Here is a 22,291-nt window from a genome sequence, read left to right as displayed (position 1 = left end):
ATTTTAGGAATGATACAAAAAACACAGGAAGCAGACCACCAGGATGAAGGACAAACAGATTTATTTTAAAGATGAGCGCTTTCACATACGATGTACGCTTCTTCAGATCTACTTTTAATCCAAACTACAGGTTGTTTATATATAAAAAAGGCTTCTAATTAATCAAACAATAAAACAATTTAAACAATCAATTATTCAATTAAAACTTCTTTTTCATTTAAAGCTTCTATTTCATTTTTAAAATACTATCGCTTCACTAACATTAACGTGTAGCAATGAAAAACGTATATTTAAAACACATGTAAAATACTGAGTAAATAAATAAACATAAACTTAGATTAACAGACATGGATACTAGCCTATGCCTAAATAAAAAGTAAAAATATATAAATGTATAGACTTTTTCATGATGGCAACATTTTAGCATCATATTTATCCTAGCCACGTCTGTGCATCTATTTTATTTTATTTAAGGCTGCGTCCTTTCAAGAAAACTCTAAGGCTCACATATTGGTTCAAGCCTGGAGGATAATGTGCTTTAAGTCTCAAAATCCAATTTAATTCATTATTCTCCAGGTCATTAAAACTATCACCCAATCTTGTATTGGGTGTAACTTCCTGTAGAACTCTAAAAGTAAAACTATGTCCTGGATTACTCATGATGTGTTTAGCCAGCGCACTTTTTGAATCATTCTTCTTAATATCATAAGTATGTTCATATATCCTTTCTTTTAAGTGTCTAGTTGTCATTCCTACATAAAATGCTTGACAGAATTTACAGTCAGCTAAATATATATATAAGATTCTTATCTTCACATGTTGCCACTAACCTTGGCTCAAACCTAAAGTCTATCTTAGGATGTATGAAGACTTGTTCTGTGACTATCATTTCACACATATTACACTTTCCACATGGAAAAGTGCCTAATTTCTCAGGTTTGGCTTTTGTATAATCATCCATACGCTCAACACATAGTAGTCTTCTCAAATTCTTACTATTACGATAGACAAAAGAAGGTGTATAACCTACTATATTTGTTATTTCTGGGTCTGTCATGAGTATATGCCAATTTCTCCATATGATGTTAGTAATTGTCTTGTTATCAGTGGTGTAATGAGTGTTAAAATTAATCTTAGATTTATCAAAAATTCTCTTGTTACTTCTAGTATATAAATGTCTTATTTCATTTGGCTTATTAACTCCTGTAGATATGTACATTTCCTTGATGGAATGTACCATCTTGGGATTATATCCTCTGTCTATAAACAAGCTTTCTAATAGCATCCCTTGTGTATTCAAATCACTAGGTGTTTTGCATAATTTTTTGATCCTAACAAACTGACTCTTAACTATGTTCTTAAACACAAACCTGGGGTGCATACTGTTGTAATGCAGCAATGTGTTTTTCCAACATTCTTTCCTATATATGGTAGTACTCAATAAATGCTGCTTATCTTTATTGATTGTGATATCAAGAAAATCTATGCTTGTATAAGAGTAATTGATAGTAAACCTTAAAAAAGAGGTGGTAGATTGCAAATATTCAACAAACAGGAACAGTTCATCCAAAGTCCCATTCCAAAAGAAAAGCACATCATCTACAAACCTTTGTGCAAGCATATTTTCCTGAAATAATCACTATTGAAAAGATGGGTCATTTCCCAATAGTGTACCACCAGGTTGGCATAGGTATTCACACAGGGGGTTCCCATAGCAACCCCCCACTGTTGTAAATACAATTTGCCATTGAACAAAAAGACATTGTTCATTAGTACAAGCTCAAGTAGTGCATTCAGTAGGATCTGTTCATTATTAGTGAATTTTCTACTATTATGCAAAATCTGCCTAACAGCTTCCATGCCAAAATCATTAGGTATGGAAGTAAACAAGTTTTTTACATCAAGTGTAACCATTAGGCATTCCTCAGACAGACCATTTTTTAATTCATTCAAGGAGTCTAATAGCTGATAAGTATCTTTTAATACTGAGTCAATGTCAGAGACCAACGGTCTCAATTTCTTTTCAATGAATACTGACAAAGTCTCAGTTACCCAGCCATTTCCTACTACAATTGGTCGCATGGGTGGTGGCATAATGTTTTTGTGTATTTTGGGAAGGCCCTTAATGTAGGGAACTTTAGGTTTTTCTACTAAAAAGTAAAGATATAAGTCATAATCTATCTGTCTGGTCATCATGAGATCATAAAGTTCTTGATGTACTTCATAAATTATCTTCTCTAAATCTACTTTCTCTATTGTTTTATATGTTTCAATTGCACTTAACATCTCTAACATACTATTCACATAAATATCTGTATTAAGCAATACTATACCCCCCCCCCCATCAGCAGGTTTAACCATGAGATTTTTTCAATTTTTTAATGAATATATGCTATCCCATTCATTAGTATACATATTCGTAAACAAAGTAGCATGTTTGCACATATAGTAATGTTCGTAAAAGTCACTTTCACAAGCTTTTAAAAAACATTGTTACAGGTGATGGCGCCGGAGTGAAAACACTTTTCCTTTTGAAGCCAGTGCTCTCCGCATTATTGGCTTCTGTGCTTTTATTATTGCTTTTATTAAAAAAAAATTTAAAGAGATTGAGCGAGTAAAAAGTCTCAAATCAGTTAAAATTTCAGCCACATTACTGACCTGTGCTGGTATATATGAGAGTCCTCGGTTCAAAAGATCAATCTCAGATTCTGACACAGGATGGTCAGAAAGGTTAAAAACTAAGTTTCTCAGTTTTTCATCCTTCCTTTTCGCCCCAGATGCTCGTCTGAGTGTTTCCGCTTGGTCCTCCCTCGACTGTCCGATCTTCCTCTCGAAGCTCCCTGGATATGAACAGGCAGTGGTAAAAAACGCTCGATGTTGCTCTGTAAAACTTTTGGTTTAGCTCCCATTATGTGCTGATGCTGTTGTATCAGTGCCAGTTGGTTCGGTGGAGGTGTGGCCTCTACATCCTGATCTGAAAGCCCAGGAGGTTCAACCTGTGATGCAAACACGTTGTCAGTAGAATTTTCAGTTCTTAAAGGGGGGATACTTTGATATTCAGCCAAGTCAGTAGCTTCTATAGGATTTTCTACTTGAATGACAGGAATAACTTCTCTGTTGTCACGAAATCTCGGCCAGACAAAAACTTGGCTGTTGGTAAAGTCATAATAATCTCGTTGCAATTTACGTAGTTTTATCTGCTGTAGCTTGTCTCCATAAGCAGATGTTTGACATAATAAATTATCAAGTCGCTTCATGAACATTTCCCCTTTAAATTTCATTATAATATCATTGTATAGAGTTTCTACTTTGCTATTGAGATCATTCTCTATCGGCGTAAAATAATCAATTAATAGTTTTATATAGTTATAACTCAGATCTAGGTTGAGTTGTTGCCATCTTTTTAATAAGTCCGGATGGCTGCTACCATATGATGGCATACACAAAACCCTCATCCCTCGAGGTATAATTTTGAAATGTAGGCAGGCTTCAAGATGACGCCGCTGCCAAACCAATCTGAGCAATTTATAAAGAGTATTCTCTAGATCTCTAAATAGTATATTAAACTCAGGTACATTACGAGAAATGTTCACTATATTAGGTGTACCTGGTGTAGAAAGCTCCATATCCAAAAAGGGGTTGTCTCTTTTTTCCATAAATGAAGTCCATTTCCTGTTAAGGTCAAGTCTTTCAGGCACATAGTCTAGCTCCACAGCTATATTTTCCATCGTGTGGAAACAGCGAAACAAATAAGCTGCACTGACAAAATGAATTTACAGTAAACGCTGGCTCCCAAAGGTCCACTCCAGAGGAAAAGAAAATGAAGATACAAAAAACACAGGAAGCAGACCACCACGATGAAGGACAAACAGATTTATTTTAAAGATGAGCGCTTTCGCGTACGATGTACGCTTCTTCAGATCTACTTTTAATCCAAAGTACAGGTTGTTCATATATAAAAAAGGCTTCTAATTAATCAAACAATAAAACAATTTAAACAATCAATTATTCAATTAAAACTTCTTTTTCATTTAAAGCTTCTATTTCATTTTTAAAATACTATCGCTTCACTAACATTAACGTGTAGCAATGAAAAACGTATATTTAAAACAAATGTAAAATACTGAGTAAATAAATAAACATAAACTTAGATTAACAGACATGGATACTAGCCTATGCCTAAATAAAAAGTAAAAATATATAAATGTATAGACTTTTTCATGATGGCAACATTTTAGCATCATATTTATCCTAGCCACGTCTGTGCATCTATTTTATTTTATTTAAGGCTGCGTCCTTTCAAGAAAGCTCTAAGGCTCACATATTGGTTCAAGCCTGGAGGATAATGTGCTTTAAGTCTCAAAATCCAATTTAATTCATTATTCTCCAGGTCATTAAAACTATCACCCAATCTTGTATTGGGTGTAACTTTCTGTAGAACTCTAAAAGTAAAACTATGTCCTGGATTACTCATGATGTGTTTAGCCAGCGCACTTTTTGAATCATTCTTCTTAATATCGTATGTATGTTCATATATCCTTTCTTTTAAGTGACTAGTTGTCATTCCTACATAAAATGCTTGACAGAATTTACAGTCAGCTAAATATATAAGATTCTTATCTTCACATGTTGCCACTAACCTTGGCTCAAACCTAAAGTCTATCTTAGGATGTATGAAGACTTGTTCTGTGACTATCATTTCACACATATTACACTTTCCACACGGAAAAGTGCCTAATTTCTCAGGTTTGGCTCTTGTATAATCATCCATATGCTCAACACATAGTAGTCTTCTCAAATTCTTACTATTACGATAGACAAAAGAAGGTGTATAACCTACTATATTTGTTATTTCTGGGTCTGTCATGAGTATATGCCAATTTCTCCATATGATGTTAGTAATTGTCTTGTTATCACTGGTGTAACGAGTGTTAAAATTAATCTTAGATTTATCAAAAATTCTCTTGTTACTTCTAGTATATAAATGTCTCATTTCATTTGGCTTATTAACTCCTGTAGATATGTACATTTCCTTGATGGAATGTACCATCTTGGGATTATATCCTCTGTCTATAAACAAGCTTTCTAATAGCATCCCGTGTATTCAAATCACTAGGTGTTTTGCATAATTTTTTGATCCTAACAAACTGACTCTTAACTATGTTCTTAAACACAAACCTGGGGTGCATACTGTTGTAATGCAGCAATGTGTTTTTCCAACATTCTTTCCTATATATGGTAGTACTCAATAAATGCTGCTTATCTTTATTGATTGTAATATCAAGAAAATCTATGCTTGTATAAGAGTAATTGATAGTAAACCTTAAAAAAGAGGTGGTAGATTCCAAATATTCAACAAACAGGAACAGTTCATCCAAAGTCCCATTCCAAAATATATATATTTTAGGAATGACATAAAAATACAGAGCCTGCAAATGCAGGACATTATAACAAGAATGTGCTTGCATTATATATTACATGTCTAAATAATTAGCTTAACAGAATGTGCTTGTGTAAAACAAACGTGGGGATTCAATAAAATCTAAGTATGCACAGTGTAGAGCCTACATGGATTGTTTCAGTGTACCTGACCATGTTTCCTTCATGACAGTGCCCTATACATATTAATTAAGGCATGCTGCTGAAGGAGATGTTAGTAACACAGATATTGAATCCATGTAGGCAGTAGTATAGAGGGATGTCTTTGTTTGTTGTTTTTTTTTGTAATGCTTATTTGTGCAGCACAGTGAGGAATGCAGCAATGTGAAGCTGAGCTTACTCACACACAGCTGACACCTGCCAGACATCTAAATATAGAAATCAGATATAGTTAATTTTATTTTATTATTTTTTAATGCTCATTTCTGTGGCGCGGCGTGGATCTAAGAAGTGCAGAGTTGTGTTTACACAGACACAGTTGACACCTGCCAGACACATAAATAAGAAACTGCATGTAATTATTTATGGCTGGCTACCCATGTTTTTTTTTAATGTTCATTTGCATGGCATGGCCCAGAGCTTAGCTCTACTAATAAGGCAGCTATCTAGTATATGCATAGGTATAGTGGTTTTTAGACTATCCAACAAGCTACATAATGAGTCACAGAAAACAGTGTAGTAGGTCCCAGGCTTGAATCCTGCTCACTAATACCTATTCACATTTAATGCAGTAAAACTGTATAAAGTGACCAAAAGGGAAGTTAAATGCAAACACAATATTGTGACATTTGGCTTAGCTGCACATGTTTGTTTGATGCTAATCAGTGCTGAAACATGCTCAACAGGTATTCTTGGTTGCATGTTGCTAAGCAGTGCTTAAACATGCTCAACTTGCTTGCCCGGTACTAAGCACAGCTAAAATTTACACTACATGCGTGATAGTAACCACTTCTTAAACATGGTCAATGGCTATTGCTGTTTACACATTACTAAGCACCGCTGAAACACGATTCTGCGAGTTTGCAAAATGCTAAGCAATGCACTGCTTTTTTGGATGTTTGACTATGACATGCAAGGGTGGGAAAACAGCCTATATTTAGACCAATAGGTGGGAATTCACAGCATTTCTTGGAGTTCCAGAACACTGTAGGTATGCCTGGTGGAGTTGGCAAGGGTGCATGCTTTTAGGAACAGAGGAGGGGTGTGCAGGAGTCCAAAATGTTGGTTGGAATCCTAGCCTGTGACCATGCACCTTGGCTGCTGCAGGATGAGTATCAGGGCTCAGAATGTAAGTCTGAGGCCTGAGATCAGCTGGCTAGGGACCTTACCAGTGATGTTGGTATCCCCCACACTGGTGATCAGTGTTGTCACCACTATGATGACCTGAGGTAGAGAAAGAGGGGAAGATAGGACACCTGAGTCCAGGAAGTAAGGGATGGGCTGATTTATGAGTATATAAACTGAATGTGTGCAAAACTGTAGGCATAATGGTTTGCTTCTTCTCCAACAGCTCCAGCAGACTGAGCTTGCAATGTTCAGGCCCACGTTGGGCACCTGTCCAGGTTGCACCGGCAGTGTGTTAAGTACAGTTAATTTATTATAGCTGTAGTACAATAAAGAATAAACATGTTAATAAAAATAAAGAATAAGGATTAATGTAGAATTGTGTTTGTATAACTTATGTCTAAAATTAAGTGAAGTAGGTCTGTAGTCATTGCATATGTGTTTGAATGTGACTGTTGCCAACTGTAAACAGGAAAGTACTAAGTTAGCAAAGGTAACTGTCTAATTAATGAACTTCACAACCCACAGTATGGTTCAGTGCTGTCTGCAGTCCACTTTCTGAAACACACTGTAGTCCTAAATAGTTTCACTAAGTGTCTTTTTGAATCTGATTATTGCCAAATATAAACTTGAATTTAATAAAGTCAGCTAAGGTAATTGTCTGATTAATGAACTTCACAACCCACAGTTTGGCTCAGGGATATCTTCAGATCACTTTCAGTCAAATGATGCACTCTATTTTCAGATTTCAGGAACAAAGTATACGGGTAAGGAAGCCAACATTCTGGCCAGATATCACTCCCATGCAGCCAAGTAAGCCATGAGCGGCTGTGTAGTCTACTTAATGTACACAGACATACCTCTCAACTGTTACAGTTTTTCATAATGTAATTATGATTGCCCAAGCTGTGTGGCCCTTCACTAGTGAATAAATATTTACCTGGATTGCAACATATTTGCAATTCCATTTGCAGAACACCTTGTTAGTAATCTATGAGCACAGTATGTGAAGCAGTTCTGTGTAGGTATGTACATGCATTTGTTAGTGCTTGGCCCATACTGCCCATGCTAACAGCCTGAGAGGTATGTACATGTAACAACATCTCTAGAATAATTGCATTCACTGTAAGCACAGCTGACACTGAACACCTGTATAAGTGCTAACCTGGAGTCTTTTATGGCTCTCTTGCCCTCAGACTCTTGTTTTCCCATTACTGATGAGGGAAAGGTCTGTCACCAGAGGAGGAGGGCAACAGAGAGGCAGGAGCTTTTTTTACGCAACAAACAGAAACACAAGGATACGGCGGTGAGCCCCTATACTATCAAGAAAGCTTTTCTAAATGCAAAGACTTAGTGTTGAACTTATCTACATATAATTTGACAGAAAAATAGATGTATGTATTAAATCAAGGGCTGTCGTTTGTACCTAGTGCAGATTCAGATCTTTCTGAAATTATTTTAGATATTAAATATTTTACTCGTAATTTGATGCTTAAACTAACCTTTGGCTATGACAATGTTAATGTTGGACAACACTTTTTTAGTAAACTGAGTGCTTTTATTCCTAAATTGAACCCTTTGGTTCAAGCATTTGAACAAATGTGTATTAATGATGTCTATGACATATATTATAAGCAGCACTTTAACAGACAGAAGTCTAAGCATTTCAATTTGACAAAAGCACAGTATGTAGCACTCTGTAATTTAGAGAAAAACACTTCAATTATGATTTGGCCAGCTGATAAGGGTGGCCAAAAAGTGGTTTTGGATAGGGACAAGTATGATCACACTATGTACTTAATGCTGAGTGAAAAGGAGTTTTATACCGTGATTACACGAAAAAAGGTCAACAAAATGATCATGAAGGAAGAATTTGAAATTAGGAGGTTGAATTGTATGCAACTGATAGATGATGACCTTTGTAAATACTTTATGGTGCCTTACCCCTCTATACCCATACTTCAGGGGTTACCGAAAGTGCATACCCCCCCCTCGATGAGACCAATAGTGGCTTGGGTTAACTGGTGTATTGAGCCTATATTGATTTACATAGAGAAGACTTTGAGACCTCTTCTAGATAAGTCACAATATATATTGAGGGATACAGAACACTTCCTCAGGGATTTGTATGCTTACATGAAAGAGAATCTCCTAGGGAACCAAGTACTATTGGTTACACTGGATGTGGTTTCGCTGTTTACTACTATTCCAAACAATGTGGGTATAGACTATGCTATAAAGTACATGGAACCTAACTTGGGCAGTGATAGCATTAAGATTACACAAACAAGGGAATTATTAAGCCTAGTTCTGGAGAATAATGTGTTCATGTACAGAGAATCTATACTGGCAGGTCAATGGTATAGCAATGGGCACCTTGTGTGTGAACAGCTACTCAAATGCAATGATGGTCACTTGGGAGAGTGAGTACCTTGTAGGAGGCCCCTTTAAGGAACAGGTGTTATGTTTTAGAAAATTTGTAGATGATCTTTTTGTATTATGGAAGGGGACTCCTAAGACTCTGATGGAGTTTGTTGAATTCCTAAATAGATCTACTCATTTTTTGGCATTTACAGTGAAATGGTTGCACATGAATGTTGACTTCTTAGATGTGACCATCTTTAGGGATTATAGTAATTTGCTTGGGACTAGGCTCTATAGGAAAGAATGTAGAGTTAACCATCTCCTTAATAGAGAGAGTATGCACCCACAATATATTTTAGGAATGTGGTTCAAAATCAGTTCTATATAGCCTCTAGACTCAATGTGAGTGAACAAGATTTTCAGCAACAGCTTAACACTACTAGGACTGAGTTAATATGCAGAGGATATGATTCTGATATGATATAAGAATGTAGTGAAAGTGGTGAATATGAGAGGTACAAGAGCTAAGCCTTATTATTCTGAATGGGGACAGAATGATGGAACCCATAAATTGAGTAGAAAATATAGATGTCATTCAGTTACTCAAGGAATATTAGCCAGTATACTAGTAATATTAGGAATAATTGGAACATTTTAATGACAAATGAGCAGACCAGTAAATATTTAGATTCCACACAACAGTTTATTTTTAGGAATAAAAAGTCCGTGAAAAGACATCTTTGTGGTGCAAGTGATACTAATAGATCAGTTTTACAAGGAAATACCTTACCCTGTAGGAAGCGTTATTTTTTCCATATATTATTGATAATCCTACCTTTATTCATCTAGATATAAGAGAACAATTTAATTTTAAGATCAAGGCTACTTGCACTAGTATGCATGTGCTATACCTAGCTGTATGTAGGGTATGCAGTAGATTTTATGTCGGGAAGACTGACAAGATGCTCAAAGATAGGATTAGGGAACATATTTATCATATTGGCAAGAAAAGCATGTTTAATGCGTTAGCCAAACATGTTGTGAATACGGACAGCACACATACTTTTGTTTTTTAGTTATAGGAATGAACTGTGGTAATAAGAGAGGAGGGGATATGAGACTAAGGACGGAGGAAATGGAAACACACTGGATCATTAGGTTGAAAGTGAATGCAGGACATGGTTTGAATGACTGCATACCACAAAAACATGCTTTGAAAGCCAGACCAGTACGTAGGAAATAAGTGGGTGGCTACATATTATATGCTACCTTCATGGTTTAATATGTTCATGTTTTTATTATGATATGTATTTGAATGTTTTTACATATAGTTTTGTGGATAGGTACACTTATGTGCTTTTTATCTTATTTTTATTTTTTATTTTATTTTTTATTGTTTATGTTTTTTTTTCCTAGATTGATGTTTTTACATTTTGAAAATGCCTCTTGAATGATTTTCAGAATGTGTGCCTTTAAGTTTGGAATTTGTTCTGTCATGTGACTCTAACTTAATAGTTAAATATGATGCATTAGATACTTAGTCTTTATGTCACACCTGAAGAAGCATTTGGTGAAAGCACTTGTGTGTTTTATTAAAGGCCTGTTTGTGAACCTGGAGCTTTGCCTGCATTGCTTGTTTTCTAAATGTATAAGTATGCAGTAGTATTCTCTGTAGTAGTATCATCTGCAAACTCTCTAATGGTATGTTTTTTCTCTCTCCCCAACCCCTTATCTTCTTTAATTTATTAATGCTATTTATTATTATGATTTTATAATAATATCATTCTGTTAAACTAACTGTTATGCTTACCTTATGGGTTACTTCACACTGGCTTGATGTTAACATACTTACTGTTATGTTATTTATTGTTCTGTTCCACATAATATACCTTAATATGTGTTTGGATTAATCAATGCTATGTTCCATTATGTCACTACTAACATTGGGTTGCTTATTACTAATCTTAATTGATGTTTATATCTGTTCCACTACAGAACGTCAAGGCAGGCTGGTTCCAGTTGATCCCCCTACCTTGGATCCACTGGCTGGGGCACCAGTGCCCAGTACAACTTAGACACAGCCTGGTTGTGCCCTCTCTACTGCCCTGCACTACCTGCAGTGTTGGGTGGTTCTGCCCCACAGGCCAGTCCTGGGCCCCCCAGTAGGAGCGGTGGTGGAGGGGGTGACATTGTCACCCAAGCTGAAATGCCTGGTATGGTTCACAGGGAAATGTTCTGAAGGTTTGGACACCGCCTGTGCCAGATGGAAAACATGCTGGCCACCCTGGTGGGGCAGCCTCACCCTAGAGCACAGCTTCCACCATAGGCACCACCAGGGCAGTAATGGAGTAGTGCCAACAGTCCGATGGGTGGGGAATTGAGTCACACTGTGACTTTGTATAGGCACGTGCACCTGTGATTCCACAACACCCAACCCAGCCAAGGTTTTCACCCCCCTCTTGTGTCACACATTGACCTTGTCTACTGTCTTTTCTGACTGCAAAAGCATCCTCACCTTCTCAACTTACCTCCCCCACATGTACCTATATCCCTTCTCCAGCATTCCAGTCTCAACTTAAAAAAAAATCGACATCTGCCCCCCCCCAAAAAAAAAAAAATAACATCTCATACATCACTGTCTATTTTGCACACATGTCCAGGGGAAAAACATAATTTGGTCCAATTGGCTTGACAACACAGTTATGTTGTTGTCACCCCTCAGTCTGGGGGTGGCAGTCCAAATTCAACTCCAGATTCTGTGAAAGTGCACAGTTGTTGCTGTACAAGAAATGGATAGCTATGGTTCTTTCCTACACCCTTCCTGCACATCCCTACCCGCCTTCCACTATGTTTTCCCCTTGATTGCACCCCATTTCACCACTGTCCTATCTCCCCATTTTTCTTTTCTTTAAAGATTTTTTTTGCCTGATGCGGCATGGAGCACCGCAATGCTTACCTATGCTAAATAGAGCTATATTCATATATGTGTTTGAAATATTAATAAACACATGCAAAATGTACACCTATCCCCTATTTAGAACCCAAGACCATAGCACATGTAGTCTAGTTCATTAACCTGCCACTCCACACAGCTGTTTATTAAAACTTAGCAAGTTACCGTCATTAAGCTAATTTCAGCATGGCTGAGCATCGCACTGCCTCCTGCAAACTTGCTTAAAGTAAAATGGGAAAACTGGGAGTATAACTTGTAGTCTGATACAAGAATACACCACTAGAAAGCCAGACACAGAATAATGGATGTAAGTGAGGTCTGTAATAGCAGGTAAATGTGTACTTTCATCAGCAACATTTATAAACACACCTGCTAATAAATTTATAGAAACATGCATATTCAGCTGTGACTCTGGTGGATAAATACATCCCTATAAAACTAGCCACACATTAGTGGCTGTAATGGAGGCATACCAAACACAAAAATGGTCCAGCACCAAGGAGGATTTGATGAAAATCAATTCTTTCTTGTGACCACTCCAAAAATAGTAGCAAACTGGTTTCCGCAATAGTAATGCCTTCTTCAGTGCTAAAACACAGAAATAAATCATGATTGATTTAAATACTTAAACACATAATTAGAGTCATCTTCTTATTGGTTCATACCAAAATTAGCTAAGCTCATTAAGGCTAGGCTTAAACAAAGCACCTAGTCTGACACTCCAACTTGATTCTTTTTTGTTTAAAATTGTATGCCACCCTGCTTTGCACATTATGTTGCCCTGGACTTTATCTATAATGATGAAATTAAATCTGGCAGTGGTGTGGGTCAAAGTATGTTTGAATAGTGAATTAGACATTCTCTTGTTTCTAATGTCACTGAGGTGTTCACTGATACGAAACCTCAATGGTCGTGAGGTTTGTCCCACATAGAATGCAGAGTGCAGCACACAATCATGTCATAATTATATTACAAATTAGCACAGCTGCTCAATTAACATACAGAGTTCCTGCTAGTAACAATGACTGCCAGCACACACATTCCAAAGAATACCCTAATGTTATACATGGCCTAACAGTTGTCCAAATGGTGCAAATACTGGTATATTTACCCCCTATGTTTCTCAAGGACACAACAAACATGTTGTCTACTACTCAGTTAATAATAGTGGTGACTAACATACTTACGCTGAACACATGCCTGAATTTGTAGTGGAATAGGTAGCCTAAATCTGGCTGTGCCTCTACTAAAAGGCTACCACAGCTCCCAGACTTACTGTTACAGCTTGATGGCCCCCAAAGTGTTCACGCTCTCTGCATATGCCTATTGCCTGCAGCAGCATATGCAGCCTGTACAACACATATCTGTATGTAAAAAAGTAGCTGCTACAGACTTACTCTCTGTGATGGGGTAGTATCCAGACCCCAGTAATTTCAGCACAACATAGCAGAAAAGGCCTCTAATCTACATGAAGGCCTTATATCTTTTCCAGTGGCTGTGTGTCATTGCTTGCTTATACTGCAAATTAGCTGTACTGGCTGCAATTAGCAGTTCAGAACCACTGATTGGTTAGTTGAAAATCCCCTGGTAATTAGAACCTTGTTAAAAAGGCAATTAGCTAGCTAGGGGAACCATTCTGTATGAGATATTCTCAACACAGGTGACACAGTGAGAAACATTTATATATTTGGCTATATCAACAGAGGAGTATTGCACTCCATCAATCAGGTATGTAAACTTTTTTGTTTACAGCATGATGCATTTGTTTGAATATACTTAGGGGGAAATGGGTTTACAGCATTAAGCCTGTCTTAGAACTGTAATGAAGACATGTCATTACTTTCTATGTTTCTTAAACCTACAGAGGACATGCAGTACATCGTCTGGAATGTCATTTGTCAATGGTGTGCACTGGTCTTGTGAGAATGTCCCATTATAGTGGTTGTAATAGCACACTGCTGTTTGTTTGGCACTGTTATTAAGACACATTATCAAAGGGGTTAGCACCTATGAGCCACACTACAATGGACTCCTGTGTCGGGGAATGGCTGACTACTCATAGTATAGTAGTTGTATCCACAACCTTAGTATGTCTGCATACTGGGTAATATGACTTGTGTGATGAAATAGTGGACAGTAACAGTAATTCTGTTCTTACTGTGTCTGTCCGTAGTGTAGCTGCACATATATGATCCTGACATGTGTTCCCATCTTGTTGTCTTTCAGAAACTATGTACACACAAGGATGTGCACTTTTCACACAGGCTGAAAATGACAAGATCCTAGAGGCCCTCCACCAACACCACCAGATAATACTGTCCAGGGGGAGGCAAAACAGGGAACCACAGGCAGTGTTGTGGGCTGACCTTGTACAGGATGTCAATGCCATTGGGCACCACAGCAGGACATATGAGTAGATTCAACACTGGCCAGCCTGTATGATCACTAGTGCATGGTAAATGGCAGCAGATGTGGCCAGAGATCATGCTGTCACCGGTGGAGAGCCTGCTCTGCAAGAACCTCTCACAGCCACCGAGGAATTCCTTGTGAACCTTGGAACACCTGACAGCTCCCAGGCATCCATCACAGCCTACATTGTGGATGTGGGTGCCATAGTTTCCACACCAGAGGAGCGTCTAGGTAGGCATAGTGTCCATAGCATTAGAATACTGTAGCAGTCAATGTGTCAGAGTGAGCATAGTTTGATGTAGGTATCAGGTTTTGTCTTTTGTGGCGGGAAGGTGTTTAACTGCAGTTTGACTGTTCTGCTCAGATTCTGAACATTTTAATTATTAAAGTAGCTACTGTAAATATTACATATATGGACATATTACTCTGTTGCAGTGCAACATGTGGTTGTGTTTACAGTACTTTCCCCAAAATTTTTCACAGGTCTGTCAGGGATTAGAGATGGCCGTGCTCCTCCTCCTGTTAAGCTCAACACTGTTTTGTTACAGATGCAGATTTACTGCAATGTTTTCCCAAAACTGTCATCCCAGGCCTGCTGGCTGGATTGACGCACTGTCAGCATGATTGCCAATTGCACAAATATTGTCTCTCTGTACACACTTTAGCGTCAGACGTATGCCTTGCAGGTGTGAGTACACTGATATGTGAGGCAGTATTGTCAGGACATTATTGATTGCCATATGGGTCGACTGTGCACAATTAGGACAAATGTCAACAATGTACCTCATTGTTGCTGTAGAGATTAATTTTTACTGACCTTTCATTTGCAAGTAAATACAGTTTATTTTTTTAGAAAATGATGTGCTCATGTCCTATTATATGAGGTTGGGGGTTAGACAGGTCTGTAATAGTACCAACAGTGTATACAGCATAACATATATTGCAAAATCATATTGCAGAGCATCATAGTGTCGGTATTAATGTACTGGTTTTCCCTTTTTTATCACAGGTGCCCAGGGGGGTTGGTCCCTCTCCCCCTTCACAAACTGATGTCAGTGTAACGCCAGACACTGATGATGGCGGTGAACAAAGTGAGGCACAGGCAGGGGTTGCAGGAGCTGAATCTGTGCTAGAGGTTGACATCCCTTTTCTGCCCTGATTATCTCCATATTCAGTCAGTATGCCCACACATATCCAGTCCCCAGAGACTACAGATATTGGGCAGTCAGAGAGTGGGGACATTGAAAAGGAAAGTGTGTCAATTGTGGCTGCAGTGACTGTTGATATTGGCCATATCCAAAGAGCTGGCCAGGTACCACAGGAGGCCTGCTGCCTGTCCATAACCCGTTGCGGGTTTCTCATCATGGATCATTCAATGTATGTTTTGATCCATCATTGCGGCACAGGTACATTGAAAAAGCACTGCCAGACAAATGTTCAGGGTTATGTATGCAGCACAGTCTGACACCTGTGACTGCCTCCACCACATTGCTGATACCCTGGCTCAGTCCAGGGATGCAGAGGAGAGAAGTTGGTCTGGACAGAACACACACTATCTGTCTTGGAATGCACATTGTCTGTAATGGAAAGTTTGGTTTGAGTTGAGCATTGGACTCTTGGATGTAGGTCAGCAACTATAACTGCTGAGAGTCCAAGTGGCCATGCACAATCACACTCCCACAGTGGCAGTACATCTAGCACACCAGAGGGGAGTGTGCTGTCCACACCAAGGTGTGGAAGGCCATGGGCTTCTGGTCCTGGGTGGTCCCATGGAGGACACAGTCCCAGCCGACAGCAGTCTCCATCAGGTACTAGCATGGACTCTGACCTTGGACATGGTGATGCCAGTGTGACTCCTGGCAAAGCCAGTTCCCATGTTCAGGGGCAGAGACAGTGAACTGTCAAGCTCTGCCATGCACGGCTCAAGGCTGTCCACTGTACACATGACTGTGTGTGTGTGTGTGTGTGTGTGTGTGTGTATAAATATATATATATATATATATATATATAAATATATATATATATATATATATATATATATATATATACACACACACACACACACACACACACACACACACACACACACACACACACACACACACACACACACACACACACACACAAATTCACATACCACTTGCACATTTAGGCCACCTACATCCACAGACACCACATTTCTATGGCCCATCCTGCCTGCTTCCCTTCCTGACTCACACTCATGCCTTTAAACTATTGGGTCAGCCTAAGCCTCTTACAACCCCATCCAACACCTTGTGCAAGTGATGATACATATTGCTGTCATCCACATCATTGATGTAGGGAAACAGAGCTATGGGTCTGATGCAGAGGGTGACTATATTTATTAACATATATTTGTGCAATTCATTGATGCCTTTGACATGCCGCATTTACTACTCACTGACAAATACTGTATGCTGACATATATATTGAGTAAACCACATAATTCTGTGCACCTTACGTTGTATGATGTCGTAATGCCTGTAAACAGACACAATGAAAGTTGTCTCATGGACCTGTTTATGTTTAATTTTCAGGAATCTGTGGTAGGCACATATGGATACCAAGTGACAATAAACCTATGAACAGCACAGCACAGAATGGAATATCAGCACAGAAGAATACTGTCAACACAAAGGTAGAGCAGTATAGGTGCATGGCTCCATAGGTTCATATATGTATAAAAGCCTAACAAGCACATTGGTGTCAAACCGCCAACACGTGCATTCCTAATATGTGTAGAGGTTTGATCCCATTGACAAGTGTGTAGGCATGGTATTGGGAGTTAAGACATCTACAAGCTATGGTGCTGGAGATGAGCCCTCTGCAATTTCCCTGCGTCCATCACAGACATTTGCCCTACACCATTTACAATTGTCTTGTTCCATATCCCATTATCTAACTTGCACATGATGTGTGTTAGAGAGGAGGTGTGCTTCACATGCATTTGGAGCCTGTTACGTAATGGGTATAGTGTCTGGGTGACTTATGTGTGTCTCCAGCATGTACTATGTATACCACAGTGAAGGTATAGGTGTGTAGAACAGGTAATACATGTGTTAGTCCTGTCTTGGATAAGCAGGAAGTACTCAATGGGATCTCACACTTGTCTGTATGGCAGCCATACACCTTCTCTACAAGGCATTTAGGAGACTACACATTCACGGCCTGGACATGGTCTACATAGGATATGTTAGCTACACTATGTATTTTATTACCATGGAACCTCTGTAGCTTTTACAATTGTCATATATGTCTGTGTAGTGACATAGCAAAGGTGCCATTGCACTCAGTGATAGGTGTGTTGAGTGCTAAATACAGTATAACAATAACAGTCTGGAATATGCATGCTATTCCTTTCTCTGTAGGTTGTACATCAGTGAATGAATCCCTGCAGCTTAATGACCAGTGACAGTTTAAGGCTAGATCACTGTCAGTGTCTATAAGTCCCTCAGTAATGTGTCAACTGTCTGTGGTGTGCAGACAATACTATATGTACCAGGGGTGGATGATTTCCAAAAGGGTAGTATTGAGCATTCCTTGGCATTTACTACTTGTTAATGCATAAAATGGAGGCACACCATCCTCAGCTTAAACATGTATGTACTGTTGTTGTGATGTTGTGCACAAAGAGTATGTGGCGACTTTAGCCTCCCCACAAATGACAACTGCAATACACAGTGTGGTTACATGTGTAACCTCAGAGGGAAGGCCAAAATTGTTGGTCCACTCATACATAAAGAAGCCACTTATACTGACTCTGTACACATAGCTATCCTGCCGCCACACAAGTTCTGAGAAAATTCACCACCCTGTCCACACCACATGTGCCACATGACAAACATGTCCTGTACCTTATACAGCTGCAGAACAGGTCACAACTGACCTCACTTGGAAGGGTACACAGCATCTGTTGGACATGCTAACATCCCAGGCTGTGTGCTACATGGGATCCAACAAGATTACTAAAACCATTGGGAACACCTTGCAATCATACTGCACCCACTGTCTGCCTCTCAGCTGATTGGACAATGGCACCTGTTATCCACCTTGCACAGAGGTGGTACATCCAGTCACCCACAGAACTGTAGCCCTATTTCCCTGAGTAACTATTTATGTAAGCTTGTGGACCACATTATCATGGAGTTGATTAACAAACATATCTGTAATCTGCAACCAGTTGACCATATGCAGTTTGGCTTTCTAAAAGGAAGATCATGGCTGTTAAGTCTCATGGACATTTCTGAGCTGGTCACCAAGGATCTGGATGATGGGACATCATGGCATACAACCCCCTTGAGTTAGCTAAGCTGTCTGACTCAATACCTCACTCAGCCATCATTGTCTATCTCACCCATGTTGCCATGCATAGCAATCTCATTATAGGGGTCACTAAGTGTCTCAGGGATGGAGCACATACACAAAATACGTGAATCTACCTCCAGTAGCTGATATTTAACAAGTGTTCAACAGGGGTAGGTCCTCTAATTCATGGAATGCATGTAACCAAGGTACAAGTGACATGTCAGTACTGTCTGTGGCTGACAACATTGGCTGATGCCTGCAGACTGTCAATGGTTATAGAATATGCAAGTTATGTCAGTAACTTACAAGAGGGCATTGATGAACAAATGCCTGCTGACATAGTCACAGCCATAAACTCCATGCAAATATATATGTAGTATCATTTCCATTGGTAACACCTATGTTCGTAGTAGGTAGCACATCAGAAGGAACACCTGATGTACATATTCAAGGGTGCCACACCTGGCTACACGGGTTTATGATTGTACCTTACATCATTATGTCTCCCCACTGATAAGACATGAATCATATATCATAATTCAGGAACTGCCACCTGACATTGACATAGTCACAACTTCCATGTACTCTTCCCTCAGCATAACAGTATTACAGTGCAATGTCCATTGTGCCATGTACCTTTACAAGCAATACTGGCAATTGCACACACCACAATGGTCACTCACAAGGGAACTTCACATTTTCAGTATCTGTTGAAATGCTGCCATCTGACATCACCGTCATAATAGTCTGTGCCATACACAGTACGTACAGATGATCTCTGCCTTGCATATGGGGCAATGTGTGACACTGCTTAATTGGAAATGCTGCATATCTGTAGGTGGCATGATACAAGGATGACTCATGTGACATTAGTAATACATGCTGGTGGGAGAGCTCTGTGTAGCAGACTTTAGCACACCTTTGAAACAGAATCCTGCCTACTGGCAAACAGAGCACCTCATTGACCCTTGTCAGTTGCCATTTATATGACTGGCTGGGTGACTGTCATTTCACCACAGGGCATCTGCCTGTGTCCCTCATGGACAGGGGCAATGTGTGCTGATAATGTAAGTAAGTTTAAGATCTTGTCTAGGATCATAAGGGCTGTAGGCCCATTAGGCTAATACAGTTCACTGATTATATGATACGCTGATGATATATGCTCTAACATCCACACACACACACACACACACACACACACACACACACACACACACACACACACACACACACACACACACAAACCTGGCTACACTGGAGATAGTAGCATGTCCAATTAATGTTTAAAGCAGATTGCACAGCACACACAAACCCCAAGTTGGTGAATGTAGATTAGAAAACCTACCTATCTAAAGGTACACATTACACAACACAGTCTGTAGCACACACACCACACATGAAGTCTGCTATCACTACCTCTTTAGGACATCTTATGCTTGATGACATAACTAGACCTTGATGTGGTCAGTCATTTGGAGGCCCCCATCTCCTGCTATAACAAAAATTTTAAAACTCAATCCTTTCTTTCTAAGTCAGTGATATGATTATGTTTATGATATACATAAACAGAAGGTGGGCTTAATTGAGATTACAACTCCTATCTAGCTAATTTGACACACTATATATCACAGTACTTATCACATGCACAATGGCTTAAGTCCAACAGTAGCACAGCAATTGATAGTCTTAAGGTACATCACCTGAGCAGAGCTTGTAGAAGAGTGCAGTTTGGAGGCTGGCATCAACTTACAGGGTCAAAAAGTGCAGCAGCATTGTAGTTAGGTACTAACTGAGGGAAATTCAACTATCTGGCAGGGAGACACACACTCACACACACACAGAGTTGGTTAGTTTTACACACTCTAGAGCACAGTATTTATTACATGTGCCATGGCTGATGTCTCTTTTGTATAGTACTGCAGGCAATGTACCTGTGGATTAAATACAGTAGGCATCTGTTGAACAGCATCTGTGGCCTTCAAAGTGATATTGCTAACAGTCAGATAAGTATTATTTATTCCAGATATGTGGCTACAGTTGGCATTTTGGATAAATGTGGCTGTTTGTATGTGGATGGGCATTCCTGTGAGCCAGAGCAATGTGCCCTTTTAATGTATGCATAAACAAAATTATACATTACAGCACTAGTTCACTTACTGGCATATCCGGCCTTAGGCATAGGCCAACTAGGCGGTCGCCTAGGGTGTCAGTCTAGCAGGGGCGCTTTTCCAGTATTTATTTGGTGTAGATAGACCAGGATGGGGGCACCAGGTAGTGTGGTGGGGGGCGCCGTGGAGCCCTTTTGCCTAGGGCACCAGCTGACCTAGGGCCGCTCCTTACTGGTGTATGTGTGGTGACATCCAGCAGGCACAGGGATCTGTAAATAGGTGTATTATCTACTGTTGGGGCCTTACTTAGGATCCTCTGTGCAACATTATATATGTGCCAAATATCCGCTTTACTCAACATTATCAGGGTATGTGGGACATTACAGATTTCCACAAACATATGTATGTGTATAACATGGATGTATATATAAATGTAACTGTGTATACATATATAATACAAGTTATGTAGATATATGGGAAGAGGCAGTGGTGTATGTGTATACACACACACACACACACACACACACACACACACACACACACACACACACACACACATATATATATATATATATATATATATGTGTGTGTGTGTGTGTGTGTGTGTGTGTGTGTGTGTATATACTTTAATTATATATACTTATAGATATATATACATAGGTATATCTAGGGATATATATATATATATATATATATATATATATATATATATATATATATATATATTTGCATATACATAGAGATGGATATACCATCTATGGGGTGAGTCAGATAGTGACATATATGTATACCTATATATATGTATCTACTGACATATCTATATATAACGGGTCACTTGGAGCAAGGAGCAACAGAATTGCACTCTGTTTAGAAAAGTGTATGAGAACGCCCAGTAGGATTCTCCCTCCATATAAACAGACTCCAGCCCACAACTACTTGTAGTCCAGGCTGGGATTTTGTGTGTGACAGACAAAGATATCGGTCCCTGTTTCTGCAGTGCTGCACTTCAGATACATTTTTTACAACATTTTATTGATGTGTGATGTAATTAATATGTGACAGAGGTTATTAATATTACACCACAGACAGAGTGACAGTTTTCAGAACACAACACTGTAACACCTTGCATCCAAAACAAGTAGATACTTCTACATAATAAACATCACCACCATCCCCCCACTAACTTCCTTAGTCCACTGAGCCAAACAAGAAGTGTGACAATGAGGGGTCATTCATCATACAATCAACAAAAATATGTACGTTGTCAGTCCTGTGTTACGTAAGACAGAGGATGCATGAGGAACCTCTATAAGCCTGCCCTGAGACTGCCTTGACTGCTGATATACCATTTCCGAGTTACTGTTAGAGCAGTTGTAAGGGGAACACTGCTGTGTTGGGGGTGGGGGAA

The sequence above is a fragment of the Protopterus annectens genome, chromosome 10.part0 (assembly GCF_019279795.1).
Source record: "Protopterus annectens isolate FY-2018-M chromosome 10.part0, PAN1.0, whole genome shotgun sequence".
Lineage (NCBI taxonomy): Eukaryota > Metazoa > Chordata > Ceratodontiformes > Protopteridae > Protopterus > Protopterus annectens.
Note: the sequence above shows the minus strand (reverse complement) of the source record.